This window comes from Mesoplodon densirostris, chromosome 13, assembly GCF_025265405.1.
Source record: "Mesoplodon densirostris isolate mMesDen1 chromosome 13, mMesDen1 primary haplotype, whole genome shotgun sequence".
Taxonomy (NCBI): Eukaryota; Metazoa; Chordata; class Mammalia; order Artiodactyla; family Ziphiidae; genus Mesoplodon; species Mesoplodon densirostris.
Genome location: NC_082673.1, coordinates 72257999 through 72277933, shown reverse-complemented (window position 1 = coordinate 72277933; position 19935 = coordinate 72257999).

Genomic DNA, 19935 nt, shown 5'->3' with positions numbered 1-19935 from the left:
TTCAATGCATGATGAGTCCTTAGAACAAAAAAACTGCCAATGTGACTTGGACACAGTAATAAATGGAATAGTACATGAGGTGGGGTCAGAGGAGAAGATTATTAAAATTCATATAAAGCATTATAGATCATGGTACAAAACTTGGTTTTATACCAAGTACAATGAGAAGACGGCATCATTAGTGGTAACCAAATGGCAGTTTTATCCATTAGGCACTACAGCCTTAATAGTAGTTGCCATAGACTAGTATATGAGCTTGTCAATAGCTTTTTTAAGATCTGGAAAAAATTCATAAAAATTTTAAAAACTTTCAAAAAATTTTTACAGAAGCTATATTTAACATGTGACATGGGTGTATTTTTATATGTTTGAAATTATGTGGGGTGGGAGACTCTAAACTTTAGAAAGGTCTCATAGTAGCTGTGGACCTGTTTGCAAATATCTAAAAAGAGCATAGTGTCTCAGGAGACAAGAATGAATCAAAAGGTGAATAATATCCATGTATATAAGTAACTGTAAATAATATCCTATAGTCCTCTGAGATAGCAAAAATGCATGCCTATACATAATAGTGGATATTAAATATCACACATTAAATATATATTTCAGGTAGCTGTTATTTTTTAATTTCTATACAAGATGTATGGCATCAAGACTTCAGCTATAATATATACATCACTAATATATAATCCTGCCCCTTGAATAAGGATCAAGTTTATTTTCAAAGTCATAACAAGATGTATCTGGCAGTTCTTAAAACTAGACCCCATAAATATTTACTTGACATTTTCCTTGACAAGTATCTGAGAATTTATTTCCTAGCTGACTTGCAGACTGGGTACTTTTTCCCTTTGTTAATTTTTATATCATGTTTATTAGATACCTACAAAAACACACACTCATGCACAAACACACACAAACATACATATAAAAACACAATTAGGCATCAGGCATCTCACATTGCCAAAGAAAATTGAAGTGAGATTTTTGCTTTTTCTTTGTGTTCCAATATAACCTGGAACCCTGCCAGCCACATCAGAATTGGATACATCTGTGAAATTAATTTGAAATTCACAAAGTTTAATTTGCTTGCCTCTAAATCAGCCATGGCTTCCTTCCAAATTTATTTCTCCAAGTTTAGGCTTTAATTTTATTCTGAGATCCTTCTCCTGAGTATATTTTGGTCCCTTTCACTAGAGAACTGTCCATTTTAACCATTAACCATTTATATTTCCTGTCTTCCCATTATTTGAGTTAGTCGTTTGTGTCTCAGACTAAGCCTTAATATAGTTAAGAAGGAACAATGTTTTTTAGTTCAAGGAAATAATTCCCAAGTCATTAAAAAAAACTTTAGTTGCTGGTTTTTACAAATGTTCACCCTAATTTGGAAGTTGTACATGGCAGGGAAGATGATGAAGGGTGAGAAAAAACCCAAAGCAGCCTTTTTTAGTCTTTTTACCCCAGAAGAACCTTTGAAATAATTTTCAGGTCTCAGGGAATCCCTGTATAAAATTATTATATCTACAGCTCTCAGTACATTAGTGGGATCAGTGAGTTGTAGATATAGTAATCCAATAATAACCCTCAACACTCTTTTGAGTGTAGAAAGATATTTTTCTGTAGATAAGTTTATTTGACCAACTTTTGAGATATTCTTTTTGTATGGTTCTTCCTTCTCACACTCTTATACTAGTCAGTAATGAAGGTGCAGTAAACATCAGTTCTTTTGGTTTTTAAATTCTTGCTTAATTTTTTTTTTTTTTGCGGTACGCGGGCCTCTCACTGTTGTGGCCTCTCCCGTTGCGGAGCACAGGCTCTGGACGCGCAGGCTCAGCGGCCATGGCTCACGAGCCCAGCCGCTCCGCTGCATGTGGGATCTTCCCGGACCGGGGCACGAACCCGTGTCCCCTGCCTCGGCAGGCGGACTCTCAACCACTGAGCCACCAGGGAAGCCCTTGATTTTTTTTTAAACCTCATCCCAGTAGGTTTGAAAGTCTTATCACCACCCAGTTGCTGAGGAGCTATTGTATATGGTAGATGACATGTACAAGAGTAGTTTTACTCCCTACTTGAAACTGAAAATATCTTTGTAGCCAAACTTTCTTTTAAAAAACTCTAGTAGGTAAGCTCAGCTTACCTTTTTTGAAGTTTTTTTTTCTTTCCTTTTAACAATTTTTTTAAAAACTCATAAGACAATGATAATACATTTCTATTAAATAACTGACTTAAGCCAGAAGAAGAGTTTAATTTGTTGAAAGGTAGGCTTGGTAGATTTAATGAAAAATCCAAATAGAGTTTTTAAAAACGTTATTTATATGTGAAAATTATTGACAAGTGTTATTAATATATTGACTTATTGTACTGACAGTGGAACATTTTCAACTTCTGATACTGTGTATGTCCTAGCACTTGAATATTACATGCTGGCATTATTAGGTTCTTAACAATTGTGTTACCTTTACTTTTCTGGGCAGTTCATACTACCACTAAATAACTTGGCTCCTGAGCCTTTGCACTGGAAAAAAATATCTATATCTCTATATATCTATAGATGATTTCTTTAAACAAAAGCATTGGCATTTAATTGCAATGCCAAATGTCATGTGTGTGTGTGTGTGTGTGTGTGTGTGTGTGTATGTTTGTTTCACTAGTGCAGTGAAATGACTCAGAAGATTATAATTCTTCATCAGTAGACATATCAGACTTGTTTATGAACCAAAGACTAGAATCCTTCTCTTCCATCTTATATCTGCCTTAAAAACTTACTACATTATATCGCCAGACGTTTTTAAACACAAACATTAATAATATATAAAATATAAGGGCCTAAAAAACTAAATGAGAAAATCACCCAAAGTGTAAAAACTTCATAACAAAATTGAGTTAGCATTTACACAGTTCGTATTTTGCAACATTCACAGCAATAGCAAAATGGCAGGATGTGGCTGAGCCATGGCATGTGAAAATTCCTTCCTTAAGATAGAAATTTCTCGTAAGTCAGTTGGTGACACATGATGGGCGATTGGGCGAGGTAAGCTGACACCATCAGCCTTCTGTCCTTTTGCACTTTTGTGCAATAAAGTGTTCACCAATTATCAATGACCTCCTTTGTCCCACATCAAAAACTGAAAATTGACTCAAGCAGACGAGCACGATCCTACTGGGCCTCCTCATACAGGATTGGAGGACCTTTATCACAAACCTAATAGGGCCATTCAGTCACTACTTACCTCTGCAAGCACTAACATTGAGTGGCCCATTAAGTTTAAAAGATAATGTGTTTTTCTTCCAATCACAATCTGTTGTAGAACCCCTAACCACAAATCTGAAATTCCTAAGATACCACAAAGTCCTTCTGAGAAACACTGTCTTACAGTTAAACGGTGCCACCTCTCCCTCCCTCCCTACTTTGACTAAGAAGTCAAAGATTCTTTTGTGTATCTGCTGAAGACACAGTACAGCATTTATCTTGTGATCTAGAGCTTGGCTTATCACCCCTTAAGCATTTGTGTGAGAGGACATAAGTGTGGAAGATGTGGAGATGTGCTACTCAGTTCTTTCAAGAAAGGACTCCCAGACCAGCTGCAAAGGGTGTGATTAGCTGGCAGTCTGCAGCTCTGTGCTTCTTCCTCATGCACCTCAGCCTTTGAGCCAAGGTCTTGATACTCTCAGGTCAGTCCCTGGCCAATGACCAAGCAGGGTGGTGGAATGAGGGCCTGGCCATTTCCACCTGATGCCTGGTTCCTCCAATGAGCAGTCTTTGTTCCAGAGTTCTCCTTTGGGCTAGCAGAGACTTGTGAGGTCTGTATCACAGTCTAATGGCTCCCCCTGTCCAATCCAGCTTCCTTCCTTTTCTTTTTATAGGAGTTAGTCTCTAAGAAACTGCTTACATTCCAAAGTCCGTCTCAGCCTTTCCCTCCTGGAGAATCCAACATAGCACAGTTGGTACCAGGAGTGGCTGAAAAAGCAGGTGTGTAAAATGGCACTTTGGAAATGGACCACTCACTGACTGGCTGGTAAAGAGGATCCTATCCCTCACAGATAGACCCTAGTACATGGTAGTTGCCCAGTTGTTAAAATGTTCACCCATGGGGAGCTGGGATGTTGAGATGGGATGAGACATGTACTGTCCAAGGCAGTAGATCAGGGTTTGACGTGTACCAAGAAATAATAAAGATCAGGACAATGGAATTGGATGGTTATTACTAAGTTGCATTGAATATCTTTGCCAACTTATAAAGAAGCCTTCATCTTACGCAGACAAAGCTGGCAGTCAAGTACAAGATTTGATACAGTGGTTGAACTCCAAAGATGAATGAATGGTCAAATGAGGCAGACCTGCTATGTCAAAGTCAAGACAAGTTGAGAAAACCTAGAACCCTGACACATAGGTTGGGGACATTTGGCCTGAAGATTTGATTTCTCAGACTTATCTGCTCTTCCGGCCTTGAAGAAGTTACCCAACTCCTCCCCTTAAGAGCTAGCACCTGCCTCCCCCAGCTCGTGCCAGACTAGAAGACCAGACAGTAAGTATTCCACTGCAGAAGCTGCTCCCACTGCTTTCCTGATTCCAGGTTCTTAACCAGGGTTAAGGAGTAGTATAACTCAGCCAGGGATGAAATGCATCACATAAGGGAAAACAGGGCTACACTCCAAAGGAGCTATAAGACCAGCCATCGTGGACCAGCAGGGGCTGGGGTTAGTCCTTTCTTTCTTTTTTCTTTTTTTTTTTTTAAATAAAACTAGGAACATTTTTAAAAAAAGAATTACAAACTAAATTATAAATAGTGTTAATAGCAAGAACACTCAAGGACAAAAGGTGGGAGAAGAGAGAAAAAATCATCAAAGGAAAAAATAGTTACTAAAATACATTACAAACCACAAGGTATGCATGGCAAACACCCACTCCCACTTAAAAACTACTATAACCTGAAATATATATATAATTGTTCTTCCTTCTTTCAAAGAAATATTTTTTCCCAGTGCCCCCATTCAGTCACAGCCCTGAGTATGTGCTGGAGGCTGAGGGTCTTGAACAAAGGAGTTCAAACATAAGATTGATTATTGAAGAGTTTATTGGTTTGGGGACACTTGTTTGGGGTACAGGATTGAACCCCCTGACAAGGACCCCAGGGGATGGTGCAAACTTGTGGCTAGGATGGCTCCTACAGCCTAGATAAGGCAATGGTTTAGACTGAGTGAGGTTGAAATACTTAACATTGCCTGGTAAAATAACTAGAGAAAGGAATTAAAAGGCTGAGTGAAGTAGACAAGCTGGAATAGGTATATTATGTGAGGCAAGAAGAATCAGCAGAGGATTATGTTCCATAGGTGGGTCCCCAAATCAGAGTTTCACCTAGGCAGTCAGGAATTCACTGGTGAGAAGGTCGTCAGCATCACCATGGAGCCCAGTGTTGGCTCTCTTCTGTGGACCAGAGCTGAAGGTAGAAGAGACTGTCGTTGACATTGGCTCACTAATAGCAGTGGGGATAATTGGGATCCAGTGTAATAGAGGCCAGGAAATAGATCTTAACACCAAATGCCAGGAGATCATTATTCCCCTGAGCACAGATAAGATCAGAGTGGTTCTCAAGGGAGTTTAACCCACAAAGAACTATGAAGATGGTTAATAAAACATTATATTTTGCCATGGGAAAATAGATGGATTGCCTACACAATCAAAAGAAAACAAGAATTAATGATCAGAAGTCTGAGGTCTGATGCCCAAATAAAGTCACATTCCCTTGTCCAGTTTCCAGACCTGAGCCAGTTTGCAGAGTAGATTCCACTGATTCAAGAGGTGTGGGGTCCTTACAGGGAAGGACTCTATCATATACTGTAATGGTTCCCCTGTCCTTTTCCAAAAGAGCCAACAGACTACTTGAGTGACTACATATTGGAGAAGGGGTAATACTCAAACATATAGAGGCCTACTGGACATAAGATGGACACTGATATCTAGTGACCTGATGCTTCACAATGCCTCCTCCATTAGATTCGGGCATATGGGAGGTAGGTAATAAAGAGTGTCTTGGCCCCCTGAACAGCCAAAACAATCTTGAGAAAGAAGAACAAAAGTGGAGGAATCATGCTCCCTGACTTCAGACTATACTACAAAGCTACAGTAATCAAAACATTGTGGTACTAGCATAAAAACAGACACATAGATCAATGGAACAGAACAGAGAGCCCAGAAGTAAACCCACGCATCTATGGTCAACTGTTCTATGACAAAGGAGGCAAGAATATACTATAGAGAAAAGACAGTCTCTTCAATAAGTGGTGCTGGGAAACGTGGACAGCTACATGTAAAAGAATGAAATTAGAACATTCTCTAACACTGTATACAGAAATAAACTCAAAATGGATTAAAGACCTAAGTGTAAGACCGGAAACTGTAAACCTTCCAGAAGAAAACATAGGCAGAACACTGTTTGATATAAATCATAGCAATATTTTTTTTGGATCTGTCTCCAAAAGCAAAGGAATAAAAGCAAAAAAAATGGACAGGAGAACTGAATAGACATTTTTCCAAAGAGGACATGCAAATAGCTGAGAGGCACATGCAAAAATGCTCAACATCACTAATCATCAGGGAAATGCAATCAGCACCACAATGAGATATCACCTCACACCGGTCAGAATGGCTATCATCAAAAAGAACACAAACAACAAATGTTGGCGAGGGTGTGGAGAAAAGGGAACCCTCCTACTCTGTTGGTGGGAATGTAAATTGGCACAGCCACTGTGGAAAACAGTATGGAGGTTTCTCAAAAAACTAAGAATAGAACTACCATATGACACAGCAAGTCCACTCCTGGGTATATATCTGAAAAAAATGAAAACACTAATTCAAAAAAATGCATGTACTCCAATGCTCATAGTGGCAATATTTAAAATTGCCAGTGTATGTAAACAGCCTAAGTGTCCATCAACAGATAAAGGGATAAAGAAGATGTGATATGTATATATATACACACATACACACACACACAATGGAATACTTCTCAGCCATAAAAAAGAAATTTTGCCATTTGCAACAACATGGATGGACTTGGAGGGCATTATGCTAAGTGAAATAAATGAAACAGAGAAAGATAAATACTCTATGGTATCACTTGTATGTGGAATCTAAAAAATAAAACAACTAGTGAATATAACAAAAAAGAAATAGACTCACAGATAATAGAGAACAAACTAGTGGTTACCAGTGGGGAGTGGGAAGGGGGAGGGGCAATATAGGGTAGGGGATTAAGAGGTACAACTATAGAATATTATGTATAAAATAAGCTACAGGGATATATTGTATAACAGGGAATATAGCCAAGATTTTATAATAACCAAAAATGGAGTATAACCTTTAAAATTGTGAATCACTATATTGTACGCCTGTAACTTACACATCAACTATAATTCAATAAAAAAAGAATATTACAACAAAAAAAGAAAAAAGGGTCTTAGCTACATGCTAGCTCTGGTTGGTCTCTACTAGGTCTGCAGACACACTCAGTGATCATTACCCCATTCCCTCAATGTATTTTTGGGATTGGCACACTTGGCTTTTGGAGTAACTCCCACATTGTATCCTGGTCCTGTTAGATAAGAGCTATGACAGTGGGGAAGGTCAAGTGGAAGCTTTTGAAACTGCCCCATTATACCTTGCCTTGGTCAGGACGGTCCTGACCAAAAACAGTATCACATCCTGAGAGCAGACATTGGAGATTAATGCTACTCTTAAAAATCTAAAGGACTCAGTGGTATTTTTTGTCATATCTATGTTTAATCCCATTTGCTGATGTAAAAACCAGATGGATCCTGGAAAATGACTATAGACAACCACAAAATAAACCAACTTGTGGTTTTGATCATAGCTGCTGTACATTATGTGGTTTTATTGCTATGTCAAATTAATAAGGACTCTGGTACATAATACAGAGCCATTGATTTGGCAAATGTATTTTCTCTCGTATTTAAATCAGGAAAGAGGATCAGAAACAGTTCCCCTTCACATGGAACAAAAAACACTATTTCATTTACTGCTTTGCTCCAAGACAAATCTCTCTCACTCTCTTGTCATGTTATAATCAGAAGAACTCTGGACTCTGTGGACATCCTGCAGAACATGACATTGATCCATCACATGGATGGCATCATGTTGATCAGAAGAATGAGCAAGAGGGGGCTGGTATGCTGGAGACCTCAGAAGGAGACACGCACTCCAGAGCGTGGGAGATACTTGTGACACCGAAGGACCGCCCATTCACTGAAGAATTTAGGGATCCAGGGGCTAAGGGTGTCCCGGGTCATCTCCTTCCAAGTAAATTGCTGCATCTTCTACCACGAAGGAAGCACCATACCTAGTCAGCTACCTCAGGATCTGGGGGCAACCAAATCTGCATCTAGGAATACTGCTCTGAGCCTCCGAGTGAGTGAGAAGAAAGGCTGCCTAGTTTGAATGAGGCCTAGAGCAAGAAAGGACTCTGTGGCAGGTCCAGGTTGAAGCCACTTGGGTCGCAGCCCTTTGGGTGGGGCAGAGAGCACATGGGGTGAGTAAGGGAGACAAGGCAGGAGAGGCAGGTGAGTGGGCCAAAAGTCGGAGGTTAGAGCCTTTAGTGGTCTTCTAAAGAATATATTCATTCTCTAGTAGGCAATAGGGAGCCATTAATTTTTAGTTTTGTTTTGTAAAAGAATAACTTAGCTATAGACGTTTCTATAGGAAACTTGATAAGGTCCCATGTACACAATGGACTAAAGGATGTTGGGTGCTGTCAGGAAGATAATTTAGCCTTTTATGTTTCCTGGTTCCTCCCCCATCTCACCTCAGATATGCTCATCCAAAACATTTGTCGAATTGAGGGCTTGGAAGAAGAGGAGTGAGGATAAGACTGTGTACACCACCCTTTCCATTTTGTCCCTGCTAGATGCTAATTTTTTCTAAGAGCTAATTTCTGAGAGCCAATTTTTTCTCACTTGTTAGTTTGCCAGAGTGGCATCCCCTGCTCCAGAAGACTGGGAAGTCATTTCTATCAATGCCTTGGTTACTACACAGGTCCAATACAGTCAAATTGCAAGTCTCTGGGAATTTATTACAATGAGCTTTTACCTGTATATTTTAAGTACTATGTTGCCTGTAAAGGACTCTTGAGTTCCTTAGAGAATGATGTTAGTATTTACTTTTTGCGGCTCTTTTAGAACCTCTTAAAAGTGTTTGACTTCCAACAGACTGGAAATATTTCTAACAGGAAAGTAGTGAAATTGTTTACAGACATAAAACAATGGAACATTTGTAGTAATCAAGATAATCAAAGCAAATGAGGTCTTTTAGTACAAAATTTTGCTTCCATGATCAGGATAATGGAATTAATCCAATAGTTCACTCACAATAATAAATATTTGTGGAATTAATATATTAGTCATACAATTCATGTGAGAAAACAGTAACACAGTTTGCAAAATATGCCTTAATTGAGGCCGAGAGAGAGAGAAATTACACTTAGCCCTCCAAACTCTCCCTTGTCTTTTAGTGAAATCTTGTATCAAACAATATATAAATATAGGACTAGAGGTGACTTTGTAGGTTGGAGCTTCTTGCATTTTTCTTAAATGTAGGTAGAGTCAGGAATTGCCTTTCAAGTTTCAGTGTTTCTCCTGAGTGAGGTCAAGTTAGTCCTTGCATAAGAGCTCCCTCCACTGGAGTCTGAGCTTTAAATACCTTTTTGCTACTATTTACTTTCCTTCAAGATGCTCCCCTTCTGGGCTTCCCTGGTGGCGCAGTGGTTGAGAGTCCGCCTGCCAATGCAGGGGACACGGGTTCGTGCCCCGGTCCAGGAAGATCCCACATGCCGCAGAGCAGCTGGGTCCATGAGCCACGGCCGCTGAGCCTGTGCTCCGCAACGGGAGAGGCCACAACAGTGAGAGGCCCACGTACCGCAAAAAAAAAAAAAAAAAAAAAGATGCTCCCCTGCCTACCTAGTGCTGGCAGATTGAAGCAACACAGCACTGAATAATGTCGCTCAGGAAAGCTGCCTGTAAGCCCATTGATCAATACAAGGAGGCTGAACTGGAGAGAAAAAGAAAACCTCACACAGCTTTTCCTGTCATTCTCGAGTCACACTGGCTGCACAGAATGTTCTTGGAAGCCTAGAGCATAAACTGACTGTTATCACATGCCTTCAAGGTCGGTTTTTCATCAAATGCACTTTTTCATGAATTATTGCTTTCAAGGAAAAGTTGGAGATTTACATCCTCAAAGCTCTACCCCAGGGTCACTCTGCTTTCCTTAAGAAGGCTGACAAATTTGGGCTGTATTTCTAAAAAATGAAAACTTACTATATTTAATATTGTTTTATGGCATTTGGGTTCATCAAATATTCTAGTTAATCCTGAGTGACCCCTTTTGTCATACTTGGATTGCATATTTTCAATGGATTGGAATAAAATAAGACCAGGCAATTAACACAAACTATATAGGTCATGTTCAACCATTCTTATGAGGTCTAGGGTTCACCATTATGAATATTCATTACTAGCTGTTTAACCTTTATTGAGTTACGTAAGCATTTTGAAATGTTTCTTTATCTAAAAATGGGGCTGTTAACACTTTACCTACCTCAAAGGTTTGTACCAAGCAATAAATGAAATAATGAATGTGACAGTGCTTTGTAAGTCATGAAACCTATTATAGGACATAGGGCTATGAGATAGATGTTTTCAGAGTGACTGCCTGAACTTTGTAATGGAATCTGTGAATGAGTGTCATATGTGGAATTAATATCCTTTCTATAGAAACATACTACATGCCATAGAAAGTACAAATACTGTACTGGTTAATAGAGAGAGCTGGCTAACCAGATAATATTTGTAGTCTCCAACTGCAGTAGTGAGCATTGTCTTTTCACACAATAGACACACACTAATGATTTTTTTCAACTGATGTTATTTTTCGAAACTCAGTTCTTTCCCATTTGAAAAGAAACGGAAAAAATGAAATTTCACCTTGCAGGGTTTATTGTGGTTTGCTTTTTTGAGTGAGCAAATGTTTCTAATTCATCATAGTTTGATAGGGTCAGTGAAATTTGAGTATCTTTGCATAAATTATACTGTCAAAGTCAACATAAACCGATCGATGCATACAGTCCTCCAAAAATAAATTAGATTGTGTGATCCCAGTGCTGCATGAATGTGTGTACATACTCATTTAAATTATCTACTCCCCACCATGTTTCTCCTTTCCCCATGTCATAAATCCAATCACATCAGTAGGAGCTCAATAAATCTTGGCTGTCATTATACTTACATATGATAGAAATATCAGGGTCCCTGGAAGAAGGTTGAAATTAAATATTAGAATTTTTCAAACATTGAACAAAATCAGTCGCCTAGCATGTGGGCTACCAAAGTATACTTCAGATATTTTTTTATAGAGTGAATACTTCTTATCAACTGGAAATCATTATATAATTTGCTCAATAAATGTTTGCTGATGACTCTGATATTAAATTATTTCAGAATTTATTTCTTATGACCAAAGAAGGTGAGAACCAAACAATCTCTCCTTAAAGGTTCAAATTTCATTTTAGTTATGTCCTTATGACAGCTGCATCTCATTACCTCCATCTTTTCTTTCTTTCCTTGTCTATCCTGGTAGAGTTAAGGGCTTCCTTCTCAGTGTTCAAATAATTCTTTGTATATTCCACAACACATGGATCTTTTCTTTTTTTTTACTTCTTTTTCAAGGAGACTCTGACTCCTTGAAGATATTTTTTATATTTTTAGTACCTAGCACAGTGCCCGGTATCACCACTATAAAGCATCTCAATATACCGTTGTATAATGAGAGAGTAACAAAAGAAAATACTTTGATTCTCATGCTGCCTTGTTAAGGTCCTTGAGATGTGACAAGGTGGTATCCTCGAGAAAATATTCTTAAACACAGGGGCAACTGCTTGCTTGATTTAACAATTTGCCTATAAAGTCTACTAAAAAAATCTGAACTTCCCAGAGGATAAAAGTAAATATAATTTTTTGTTGTTTAGGGCTGGAACATTTGAAGTGAGCAGCTGGGATGAGAACCTCCTTGCACTTTGTTCATACATAAGGAAAAGTGAAAATTCTGAAAAGACATCTGTATTGTAAATCAAAATACATTGCTGAAATCAATTCTGAGTTGACATTCTGCTTGCAAATATTCTTTTGAGATTGGTTCTTGTAAATCTCTTTCCCATCTGGTTTTTATGTCTGCTCTGGGACTTGTATGCACAGAGTTGTCTAGGATCTGCTCGGAATGTTGAAATAAAGTATGTGGTTTTTAATAAAAAGTTAGCCGGGAGGGGAAGATACCTTCTTGGTCATATCTAAACTACGTATATGTCTTTTTGTTTGTTTGTTTGTTTTTGCGGTACGCGGGCCTCTCACTGTTGGGGCCTCTCCCGTTGCGGAGCACAGGCTCCGGACGCGCAGGCTCAGCGGCCATGGCTCACGGGCCCAGCTGCTCCGTGGCATGTGGGATCTTCCCGGACCGGGGCACGAACCTGTGTCCCCTGCATCAGCAGGCAGACTCTCAACCACTGCGCCACCAGGGAAGCCCTAAACTGCGTATATATCTTGTAGTTCTGTTTAACTTTTAGAAACTTTGGGACGTGTTTTCTTGGAGAAAGAAAACTTATTTGAAGTCATGAAATAATCCTACCCTGCAACTTATATCTTTATAAAGAACACTTTCTGGAAGGATAATTTTTATTTTTAAACACAGGAAGAGTGAGCAGCAGAGAAGAGTTGGTGATTGCAATTTCCTCTCTTACCATAATTGCACTATTTCCATTAAATTAATGATGGAGGAGAACAATTGTTTACAGAAAAGTTTCTTTGCTTGTTGAAACTTAGCTAATTTGGGAATGTTTACTACATCCTAAAAGACAAATCCAATGATGACAAAGAAAAACAAATTAATCTGAGATGTGTCATGATTTTAAAAAGCCAATGATTATAATTTAACATCTGGAATTGATATTCCTCCTTGAGTTTTATGAAGGAGTGGTGTTGTGAGTGGACTCTTCCAAGTGAGAACATAATCACCACCATCATCACATAACATTTACTCAACTCCAGTCTCCAATTGCAAGTTGATGGTTAATCTTTATGCAGCAACGCATCTTGGATTTATACAAGGAAAAAGAGACATCATCCTACTCCTTAGAAGTATGAAGTTGTGTGTGTGTCAGGGCATCCCAGAGGCAGTTGGGAAGAAGAGAAAGCACTGAGGAAGCTCTACACAACCTGAATATCCTCTCCAGTGGGGAAATAGCTAAACAAAGCTACCAGAGCTAGGAGCTTTCTCTTTGAGAATAAGGATAAGGATACTGACATCAATTTGGTCATTTTGTGGTGGGGTTGAGGGGTGGTGCTTTTTCACTCAAGCAATACAGAGTAAGAAATCCTAGAAGAAATAAAGGGAATGAAACATTTCCCCTTATAGACCTTTGGGGACTGTTGTTGTATCCATTGGAGGTGTAAGAGAAGGATATTAAAGTGAAACTCAGTGTCTTCTTTCCAATGGAGTCCCCTCATACTTGCGTTTATGTCCAACCCCCTCTCTGCTCAAATCTCATAGCAACAACAAATCCTGTCATGTATTAAGACTTTAGACTTAATTTTAAAACAAAATGGGATAAACCATTAGCAAAGTGAAATATTTTTAAATTCTCTACTGAGCCCTTATTTACCATTAGGGATTTCACAGTTATCTTCAAAATAGAATGACTTTCATGCCTTGACATCTAATTTTAGAGTTCTATTCTTTCTTTAGTGTAGATCAGTCATTTTCAAACTTGGATATCAATAAGAAAGAGATTTTTCAATGGCAATTTTGTCTGCATATGCTTTTTTTACTTGTTGCCTTAAGATGCTCATTGTAACTCTCCATGTTACACTTTCCCAGGCCTCTATATTCTAGAAGCAGATTAATATCTGCTTCTGTGCTGGTCTTCAGGAGGGATTTTATGGATATTATCCAATGTGAGACCGTGCTTCTGTGTAACTTTACAGTCCACTCCCATTTACTTACTACCTGTGCGTAACAAATCCTAGCTTCTCCCAAGCTCAGGAGTAAAGCCCAGCGTGCAGTGCACACTTCCTTCATAAGCCTAAAGACAACAGTATCACTACACACGTCATATTCTTTACAATAAGGGTGCAAAAATATCAGTTATACTTAGACTCTACAAAGCATACCTGTTAGGTTATAAATACTTACAATGTCCTAATTTCCAACATTACACAGTATCAAACTGAATGACAATGTAGGGCTTTCATTCCTAATTTCTAACTGCTTCATCCAGATATTGTGTGAAGTAAATATGTTTCCTTGTGGTTACTGCTGCATTCTAATTCCCCCTTATTCATTTGTTCGTCTGCCTTCAACTTTGTACTTTATTCACCTTGCCTTTCTCCTATGATTCCATCCACTATGTCACGTGGAACTTTCTTTAACTTTCTCTTGTCCATCATTAGAGCCACCTGCTCATTGCCCGATAATCTCTAAATACGGTGACACCTGCTATGAAATAGAAAAGTTTCTTGTTATTAGTCACGTTACCATTATCTGATATAGTGAGAGTGCTCGTGAATTTGTGCTACAGTGGGTGAATGATTGAATGTTTGTATGTGCATATGTGTGGTGTGAGGACACAGTATGCAGTAGTGTGCCTCTGTTGGCTTAATTAATGATGTTCTAGAACAGACTCTGTGTCTGTCTTAGGAGTTGTTTGAGATGGAGTTTGTACAAACAAGTCATTTTAATGCCAGCCACTTTCTCTTTCTATTACACCGTGACATAGCCCCATTACTATGGCTATAAAGACAATAAACGCTAACTTAATATAGATCATGTCACTTCTGAAGTGGTCCCTAACCAAGATAATTGAAACCTCTCTGGCCCATTGGGAAGAACCTTCATGTAGTATAAATGGTGTCAATGGTTTACGACTTTTCAGAAACTGATTTATTTAAATGCATTTTATAGAACAGAAACACATCCTCAAGTAAGTTGATGTAAAGAGCTGTTTGTAAACTGGATCCTTTTTTGCTTCCTAAACACCTGAATAAATAGGTAAATATTCTGCCCTGCTGAGCCTCAAACATCTGGGTTAAATGTGTAGGTTGGTGAGAGGCACTAAAAAGTAAGCACCGGGGTGCTTCTTTTGTTCAACAGTCAGCTTCAAAGGATGAAGACTGGCATCCAGTGAATGATCCAGCTATCACAGTATTTATTTTGAGACAAACAGAATAATGGTGTGGAAAGGAGCAAAAGGGAGAATTTACGGGTGTCTCATCAGACATGTAGACAAACACCAAGAAAAACCACATAAGTACGGGGCATCTTTTTATGCAGACTTGTTTTACCAGATGTCATTGCTTCTAACAAGATTCTATTGGTGAAGATTCAAAGGATATTTTTTCTTCCTAGATTGATCTGTATATCATGAAAAAGTAGAGCCCAGACAATCTCTAATAACTTCTGGAGAGACGCATTTGTCTCATGTCACAGAGCTTGGTTCCTTGTGAGAGAAACAGAGGTGAGGAAAGGAGAGGAGAAGGGAGGGGAAGAAATCCCATGATTTTCTCCATCATCACAGCCTATCGAAGTGCTTAGGACTTTCTTTTGTGTGAAGGCTTTTAAGACATTAGTGAAATACACGTGAAAAGCTAAGGACAGACACTCAATCTATAGCAATCTGAATTCTAAGAGGTCTGCATCCAGGCTGCGATGTGTGTGCACACATGTGCTCACGTGTGTGCATGTGAATGACAGTGTGTGCATATAGCTACTGTCCTATGGATTTTAAAGCACTTAAGATGAAAGGGAAAACGTTTTTATTTACCTGTTTCATACACAAAGACAGATATACGTTGTAGGTTTAGTAAATTTAGTAAGTTAGATTTTTTTAGAGCTTTAAGAATCAGGTTAAGAATTTTACATCTCTTCATAAGAGACATACGGTATCTTTAAATTGTTAAGCAGGGCTGTGAAATAATCAGATATTTATTTTAATACCATACCCTGGCTGCTGAGTAGAAAATAGATTGGAAAAGGATAAAAGTCAGTGAAGAAGAAGTGTTGGGAAGTTCTTTGGTGATGGTGGTTGGCTTGATCTTAGGTGATAGGATTGGGAATTTTGAGAAGTGAGCAGTTGTGAGATGTAGTTAAGAGGTGGAATGGACGGGACTCAGAGATGGGTTGGATGTGGGGCTAAGGGACAGGAAGGTGCCAAGCACAGTTCCCACATTTCTGGCATAAGTAACTGGATGAACGGTGTTGAGTAATGGAGAAAAGCATATTTGAAATTTGGGTGGGTGTTTAGGAAGAAAAGTTCGACTGGAGCACATTCAATTTGCGCTACTGGTGAGATGGTCAAGTGGAGATTTAGAAGGAGTAGCTGGTTGCATTTGTCTCGAAGAGGTCTTGGAAGGAAACACAAAGTCTAAATGGTATTTGAAGTCATAAGAATGGATGAGATGATAAATGAAAGTGAAGTAAGACACAAGTAAGAATTGATCATGAATGGAAGTGAAGACACCAAGAGGGCCAAGACTAAACCTTCATGAATGTCAACACTTAAAAGGTACAGTGAGTGTGAGAAGTTTCCAAAGGAGACTGAAATGGAGTGGGAAGGTAGGAGGCAAATCAGAGGGCTTATAATTGTGGAATCCAAGGGAAGAGAATATTTCTAGCAGGAAGGAGCCGATGATAAATGGTCTAAGATAAGGCTTGGAAAATGTACGTTGGGTTTAGCAACAGGGAGGGAGGTGATTTGTGACCTAAGCAAGAGCAGGTGTAGTTGAGTGGTGGGAACAGATGTCAGAATTACCACCTGACAGGAAATATGACATGTGGACATGAATGCTGCCTGCAAAGACGTTCTTTGGATAAAAGTTGTTAGAAGGAAAGAGATGGTTCAGTAGCTTGAGAGGCATGGATGATTCAAGGAGTAGTTTTTTTTTTCTACTGTTGTTATGCTGTTTATTGTTTGTTTTTTTACTGGGAGAGACTGTAACACTTCTGAGTGCTAAGGCAAGTGTCCAGGAGGTAGCAAGAGTTTGATGATGTTACCAAAGTGTGGAGAAAGCACAGAAGCAGCTGGGCAGAGACATAGATGCCAGAGGCAGAACAGAAAGCTCCAAGGCAACACACACACACACACACACACACACACACACACACATGCACACACACACACACGATTTCTAAGAAAAGAGTATCTGGTAAGAAGTGTCCCGCAGGACACATGGTTCATAGTAATAGTTACCGAACGTGCCCGGGCCATGCTAACTTATTTATTGACATCAGCTCAGTCCCCACACCACATTAGAATGGAAGCTCCATGGGGCCAGGATTTTCCTACACTTTGCTCTTTGTTGTGTTTCTGGTGCCCAGAACTGTGCTTGGCACATAGCACACCCTCCATAAATATTTGTTGAATTACTGAATGAGTTAGATTTTGTTGTTCCAACTGTGTAAGTGAGAAGACTGAGCATCAGAGAGGTTAGTGTGCCCGATCACAAAGGAAGCAAGTAAGATCATCTGGATTTGTACCTAAACAAGGGTCTTGATTAACATGCGAAGTTGCCTCCCTTTTAAAAATCATATTAGATGAAGCAGATATTTTTTTAAAAATTCTTGTGTTCTCACATGCTACCTCTATCATGCCAAGAGATTTTCAGATATTAGACTCAAGCTTATCAGAGTTTTAAGAAACTATGGACATTAATGTCTGTCCAACATTAGTTGGATTACCTATGAAGAGAAGGCATTACCAAGCTATCCAGGCTCTTATTTCAAAAGCTACCAGCAAGTATAAGCCCTGCCTCTTTTCCCTTCAAACGACGTACCATGCTACATTCAGGCATCCCTTTGATTGCCACGTTCTCTCTTGTGCTCAACTGTGGATGTAATTTCTTCTTTCTCCTTTCTCATCCAGGCCTTCAAGATACCTTTGTCTACCTCTGTTGAGTTGTACCTGTAATAATCATTGTCTTTCTTTTTTCTTTTCTCTTTCCACCTCTCCCTCAAGTACTAAATCCCAGCTTTCATCCAGCTTTTCAAAGAAGCTAACATCTCATAAAATTGTAAGGTCCTGGGAACTCCAGAGAACCAGATTCTGTCACACTGAGCAATAGACTTGATCATTCTACACTTAAAATATGAAATTTGAGAGGCAGCATTGAAGCCGTTCTTGATAAATGCAAATAGCCATTTTAGCAGAGGACAAAATGAGAGGAAAATAGTTCAAAATACAAAGAAGAGGGTCAATGAACAGTGAGACGTCCTGATAGAACAAGAAGAAAAATATTCCCTTTAGATATGCTGGGCTTATTTCTAATGAGGAATATTTGGAATTCTGAGTGTTATTTATAGCTTATATGATTGTATAGAGATTAATTCTATAGCAAACTATATTAGTTCTCCTTCTCAAATGTGAGTTGAATTCTCACAGTCCTTGTTCATATTGATAAAGGTGCATTAGAGATTTCTTCAACAGGTAGAGATTTCTTACCTGTTGTACATATTGTACCTTTAACAGGCTTCTCTCCAACTGACTCCTGAAGTCAAGACACTTATGATTAGTCCAGTGGAGCATGTAAATAGTAATCTTACAAAATTCTGCATGACAAAGTCTTATTTCTACTTGGATGTTCGATGGGCCTCTTTAGACTTTCGTAATCCTCTATTTCTGAGGTAGTAAAAATGGACTCTGCTTATTTCTCCCTGTTGTCTTAACTCTGCTTTTAGAACTTCTTATTATAATGGCCATACCTCCCACTCCTAGGTATCACTATTGTGATACTCATCTAATAAAGTTTTACAATGAAAGGTCTCAAATCTTCTGGAAAGGAGAAAAAACTGCTTCCTTCCTCCCTGCTTAGCTTTATTGAAGTATAATCGACAGATAAAAGTTGTGTATAAAAATTGTATATATTTAAGGCATACAGTGTGATGGTTTGATGTACATACACATTGTGAAGTAATTACCACAATCAAGTTAATTAACACATCCATCACCTCACATAGTTACTTTTTTTCTCCCCAGTAGTGAGAACGTTTAAGAGCTACTCTTTTAGCAAATTTTAAGTATACAATACAGTATTATTTTTTTATTTTATTTTTTTTCTTTTTGCGGTATGCGGGCCTCTCACTGTTGTGGCCTCTCCCGTTGCGGAGCACAGGCTCCGGATGCGCAGGCCCAGCGGCCATGGCTCACGGGCCCAGCCGCTCCGCGGCATATGGGATCCTCCCAGACCGGGGCACGAACCCGTATCCCCTGCATCGGCAGGCGGACTCTTAACCACTTGCGCCACCAGGGAGGCCCACAATACAGTATTATTAATTGTAGTCACCATGCTGTACATTAGATCATCAGAAATTATTCATCTTATAACTGAAAGTTTGTACCGTTTGACTGAAAAATTGCTTACTTTTAAAAAGTATTAACTCTTCATAGTTGCCAGACTAGAACTTACAAATTTTATAGTTTTTGTGCTCCTGTGGTTCAGTCTTTGATTACTAAATTATCTGAGAGAAGATTCAATTGCATTTCTAATTCAGAGATTTCAAGATGGTTAAACGTCTAGAGCTGTATTAAGTTCTATTATATGGCATCTTCTCCCTAGTTTCTGATATGATCCAATGGCACTGTGTGTGTGTGTGTGTGTGTGTGTGTGTGTGTGTGTGTGTGTGTGTTGATTGTGAAGTAGATCATCTTCTCTAAGAGGAAACCCAAGGCTACTGGTTTTTATGACATATTTGCACAAGCTGGTGTAAATCCACCCCTGGATAATTTGGCTCATGAGAGAGAAAAAAAATAACACACTTCTTCAAGTGAACAGATGTCTATGCATAGATATATTTTTGAGGCGAGGTCATGGTCAGGCATAATATGC